This window comes from Thermobia domestica, chromosome 14 (assembly GCF_964235325.1).
Source record: "Thermobia domestica chromosome 14, izTheDome1.hap1.1, whole genome shotgun sequence".
Lineage (NCBI taxonomy): Eukaryota > Metazoa > Arthropoda > Insecta > Zygentoma > Lepismatidae > Thermobia > Thermobia domestica.
This window is the reverse complement of record NC_137467.1, coordinates 109,310,956-109,317,329: the sequence shown is the minus strand read 5'-3', so window position 1 is coordinate 109,317,329 and position 6,374 is coordinate 109,310,956.

Here is a 6,374-nt window from a genome sequence, read left to right as displayed (position 1 = left end):
AATGTCAGTATCTGACATATTTTTGACTTGAATGATAGAACAGATTTGAGTAAATTATCAGTTATTTACAATTGAAATGTAAAAAATTTAACAAAGAAATTGTCGTAAATTGTCTGATATTTAGAAGTGAAAAATTAATCCATTCGATACTATATATTATACTTTTTTTTTTAATTTTCAAACATATATTGAACATATTAAAGCACAAGAAAAATAAGAATACATCTAAATTTACATTTTGGAATAAATTCAAAAAGAAGCTTAGTCTAAGACCTGAGACTGTTTAGATTTAACCAGACTTCACAAACAATTAATAGCATTTTATAAGGAGTACATGATTCTGTATAACAGCTTTTTCAAATAAATGATCTAACATGCCAATAGAAATGCAGAAGTTAATTTTTTTAACGGTACATGTTGAACATCTTGTACACGTGTATTATTTTGAGCTTCTCATGTATAATTCTTGACAATTTTCAACCAAACTTACAATACGGTAATTTTTTTTTTTTTTTTAAATATTTTAGGATTTATTTTAAATAAAAAATTTTCATCCATTTTGTGTGTGAATGGGAACGAATTTAAAACACTTATTGCGTTGCCTCTTTGAATGTTTGCTTCTAGGGTCACCCGATTTATTAATTAAAGCTGACCCCAAATTTGCCAAAAATTTACTTGTTTCTTTACTAAAAACACCCATGGTTTCAGTAGCAAAAGCAATGAAAAAATGATCTTTTAATTTTGAATATTTCGAATGCTTTCGTTTACTAGCTGCCTCGGCTGCACTTCCTGCCTACTCGCTGGTTAATATTATGTATGAGGGTGCGAAAGTGTCTACGCATGTAACATCCCACACTAGACTTTGGCCTCTTTTCCAGGGTATTAAAGTAATTCCGTCTGGTCTTTTGCCATCATCCCGTAACATTCCTGTTGGTTCCAAAATGCTAGGAACGTCTATGCTGGCGAGAGTTCGCTTTAATATTTGGTTTAGTTCTCCGTGGCGTGAAAATCTCCCACTGCTTCTGATCATGAGCACTCAAAGCATGAAGACCATTAGCGTCCATTTGATTCTAACATACACACATGACTTCATGACATATATTTATGCCAAGGCGTAAGGCTACACTTATTTGAAAGATATTATTTTCCATAAATGTTCCTATGTTTCTTGAGGGTGTAGCTTGCAACCATGCTCCGGACTCTTTCTTATGAAGCGCTTTAAGACGGGCTGTATCAATAGGATTTTCTGAAACTATTTCCCTTTCTCTTATCTGATTTAATAATATGTCATCCCATTTCCTTTGTACTCCTTTTGTCTCTGGAATTTCGTTATAAGTGTCTTTCCATATCTCTTGTGACTCTGCAAATGTGCAATTTTTACTTCAACAACTGTGTTATGTAAAATGTTGGAGACGAGTGAAACTGCTTCATGACATGAAGACAGAAAAGCAGGAAAACTCAAATCAGATACTTTTCGTATGCTTAAACCATCTAGTCGTATGGGTAAACTTGCTTCCCTCCACTGACTATCGTTTAATGTATAATTAATAATTGATTCTAAACCCTTTTTCAGTAAGTTGTCTAGCTGAAGAACAACATATGGCCTGGTCCTTGTCAGAGTGGTGCGTAGAAAATAGGTCAGTTTTGGAATGCCTAAACAGTTTTTTAGAAGAAAATAAGCTATATGTGCAGGCAACTGTTTCAATTTGTCCATTATAATTTTCATACTATTTAAATGTTCTTCAAATTTGTGAGCATCGTGGATCGTGGGATCGTGGAGTGGCGTGCCAAGTAATGACAACTCATGGGTTTGTATTGTCCGTAATCCAGGCAACAATGTCTGAAACTTGGCTTCAGTGACAGGATCAACTTTTCCCGATATGAAGAATAATTCACACTTGCATGAATTTACTTGTAAACTTATCTTTTCAGATTCATTTATTAAAGTATTTAGGTCTTGTATTACCGTTTCTGGTGAACCTCCCAAAGTTCCATCATCTAGGTAAAACAAGTTTAATTTTGATGAAAAACTGCGCACTATTGCATGGATGCCCAAACTAAAAATCAACGGACCTGTAGGATCACCCTGTTGACATCCTACCTGCGACGTAATTGTTTTGTCTCCATAAAATAATAGGGATGGATTAGCATAGCTTTCCCACAAATATGGATATAATTCGGGTACAACCAGCTTCACTTCTTTCAATATAGAATCCCTTTCTACCTAGTTGAAAGCGTTTTTCTAATCGATTTTTAAGATCACCTTGTTTGTACTTTCGTTGGTTTTGATATATGTCCTAGTAGCATGTATGGTTGCCTCATTTCCTTTTTTGGTTGCGAAGCCGAGCTGATCAGGGTGTAAATGAATATTGCATTTGCTATAAACTAATGATACAGCTAACTTAGAAGACAATCTTCTGAGAACACATCCTACTGCAATGGGCCTAATTCCACCATCTTTTTTTCTTAGTGCACACAAATTAGCTCCAAAAAGAAATTTACATACATCCTGATCCACTTATCCATTTAAAATTAGATTTACCAGTTTCATATTGGAATTAAGTAAAATATATGCTGAATCACCAGCAGATTTAGAAGTAAAGTCCTTTAGATGTTGTGGTGTCAGTCCATCTATTCCTGACGCAGAACCACTGGGGAAACTATGAATTGCCTTTAAAACCATGTCAGAATTAACTTTTATGCATGAGTATATTTCTTCAGGAGGGTCTGGCATTTCAAGCATCCTGGATGGAGTGGGATGTTTGGTTTCGAGAATGCTGTACGTTTCTTCGTCTATAGGAGCTAAACTATCGTCTAAAGCTAACAATCTTAGCGCCCCTCTTGTATCGAACTCAAATATTATGAATATTATTCTATTTGTTACATCTGTTTTTTTATTTTTTTGCCCTGGAAGAGACACGGGATCTGTAGGGGTGATTTCGTTTAAATTTTGCTTAATAATTTTTGTTACTGTCACTGAGCTTCTATTTTTGGGGAGACAAATTACAAAATGCGAAAATGAACAAGTTTTTCCATGAGAAAAAATCATTCTTGTTAATACAATCATCTATTTTAGATGCCAGTTTGCCTGCGACAACATTACGTGCTCCTTTTGGGATTCTTTTTATCACCCACATGCTTCATTTTAACCTTGTGAGTTCTTGTACAAAATCTTCGGTATCTGTTTGATGCTCCTGTGTAGCATGTTTCCTTGCCCTGTGTATATTTAACCCTTTTTTGGTTGGAAATGCTTTTCCACACTCCAAACATATTTGATGCTCGGTATTACTTAAAAGGATGTGCTGGAAAAAGTCTATTTGATTCAAATTGTTCTCCATTATATCAATTTGATAGGGCGAAAGGTGTATGGAAGATGAAGGAAACTTTTTGATATCGTTATTTGCTGACATATTCAGGAAAAATATATATATATAACAGAATTGTTAGATATTTAAAAATGAAAAGTTGTTCTATTCTCTAGGGCGAAAGAAGATATCGGAAAATAAGACGGTTTATTATTATTCTTAGTTACTCACATATTGAGGTTGAAAGTGAACAAACTGTATTTCAAAAACTGTCTGTAATTTACCTTTTAAAAGTGTTTACATTCACAAGAGCGAAGGGAGAGTTGCAAGATGTTGCAAACTCTTGCTGATTGTTCGATTCGTATATTAAAATAAAAAGGAATGAACACAATGGTAGTAAATTGTTACAAATTTGCAATTGGTAAGGGAGTCTATACCGTGAAGCGACAAAAGGGATTGGAAAATAGGCCTACTCATGCTAATCGTTTGTTCCCAACCTGTTTTAGAATAAAATGAAAGAACGGAATGTCGTAAATTTTCACATATATAAAACTAAAAGCGAGTGTATTCATCATCGCAAAACAGTCTTATGAAGTTAAAGAATACTAGTGGAGATTGTTGCCTAACGACATATTTAAGAATACTCTTCTAATATAACGGTCATATACGTGGGACGTAAAAATTAACTTAATATTTAAGAATAAATTGAATGATTGGAATTGTCGTAATTTGTAAAATATTTACCATTGGTAAATTAATGCATTCAATAGGACGAAAAAAGTGTTTGGAAGATTAAGCTCGTTAATCTTTAAGTAGTTGTTAGTTGTTGATAGTTGTTAATAACTAACTATCAACAAAAGCTGGTTTCATGTTCAATAGACAAGTTTCGCTTTAGTGAATGGACGTGCTAACTAACTTGAAAAATTTGACAAATATGAGCTTTTAAACACACCTTTCGACCACTGAGTCCACTCAGTTTTCAATTCAACTTAAGTGACAATTAAAATGAATTACGTTCAAGAATTCAGTCCAAGTATGCATTGAACTGGTGATCGAAAACAAGTCTGCATCACCCTCTAAGCACCGCTTTCACAATAGAACATTTCCTCACTTTTCAATTCTAAATATTTGATTATTTACGAATGTGCCCTTCTTTCATTTGATACTTAAATATGTGTCAATCTACCGTCAGGAAGAGTTTACTTCAACTTCCAACCACTCTTCCTGTCCTATTGTATAGACCCGCTATTAAACTTGAATTATCTAGCAATTAACGGCAACTTCATTGCTCAAATAATTTGAAAATTTTTCAGTATCTAACGACCATCTAAAGTCAACTTTATATGCTAAACTTTTCAATTCTAAATATCTCACAATTCTGTTTTTTCCATTCTCTCATTTTATACTTAAAGATATGAGTAACTAACGATAAGCAAGAGTCGCCTTAACATCCGAACACTCCTTTCCATCTACTGAAGAGACTCAATTTACAATTGTAAAACAGACAATTTTGACAATTCCTTTAAAATACTTCGTCATTGTCACTAACGATGATGAGTCTATTTCAACTTCCGAACTCTTCTTTTGGCCTATGTATGTAACAACTTTTTTTCTAATAGATAATTTACGTCTCTTCCTTTCTCTCAATTTATTCTTAAAAATGTCAATAAGTGTTCATCAGCAAGATTCTGCTTAATGTTTCTAACACTTCTTTCGCTGTCCTGATTGAACACATTTAATTGCATATATCTGTTAATTTGCGACAATTCTGTCCTTTCACTATATTCTCAATAAGTTAGCAACTATCGGTGAGAAAGAGGCTATTTCACCTTTCAAACCCTCTTTTCGTCCTAATGAAAAGACTCTCTTTTCAATATAAATATCTGATATTTTCTACAATTTCATTCCTTCATTTTATTCTTAAATAAGTCAGCAACTAGTGATCAACAATAGTCTTGCTCATCTTGCAGACACACGTTTCGCCTTATTGAATTGTATAATTTTTTCCTATCAAAATATCAGACTTTTTTCAACTTAGTTCTTTCATCTAGTACTTAAATACGCTATTCAGTAACAAGCGGGAAGAGTCTGGTACATCTTTGAAACACTCCCTTCACCCCTTTCCATATACATTTATAAATGTTCGACTTTCAACTCATTCACAAATATGTCAGTACTTATGATCAACAAGTGAGTGGTTAATCTTCCAAACACTTTTTTCGCCCTACTGAATGCATTAGTTTACCAATGGTAAATATATTACAATTACGACCAATCCAATAATCATTTTTTTCTTAAATATTAGGTTAAGTATTACGTCCTACGTTTATGACCATAAGGTAAAGAAGTATTCTTAAATATGTCTTCAAGCAATATGTGTTCTTTAGATTCATAAGACGGTTTTGCAATGATAAATAGACTCGCTTTTAGTTCTGTATATGAGAAAATTAACGACATTCCGTCCTTTCATTTCATTCTAAAACTGGTTGGAAACAAACGTTTAGCATGAGTCTGGCTATTTTCCAATCCCTTCTGTCGCTTCACGGAATAGACTCCCTTACCAATTGCAAATTTGAATACAATTTCTTACAATTGTGTTCATTCGTTTTCGTTTTAATATACGAAACAAACAATCAGCAAGTATTTGAAACATCTTCCAACTCTCTCTTCGCCCTTGTGAATGCAAACACTTTTAAATGGTAAATTACAGACAATTTACGAAATTCAGTTTGTTCACTTTAAACTTCAATATGTCAGTAACCAAGAATAATAAAGTCCGTTTTATCATCCGAAATCTTTTTTCACCCTGGTCAATCAAACATCTTTTCATTTTTAAATATCTAACAATTCTGTTATATCTTTTTCTTCTTGAATATGTCGGCATAAAACGATATCCAAAAGTTTCCTTATTCTTCCAAACACCTTTCGCTCTACCGAATGGACTAATTTTTCACTTCTAAGTATCAGACAATTTACGACAATTTCGTTGCTAAATTTTATACTTAAATATATCTTCACCTAGGATCAAAACGAATCTGCTCCTGCTTCCAAACATTACTTACATTTCAA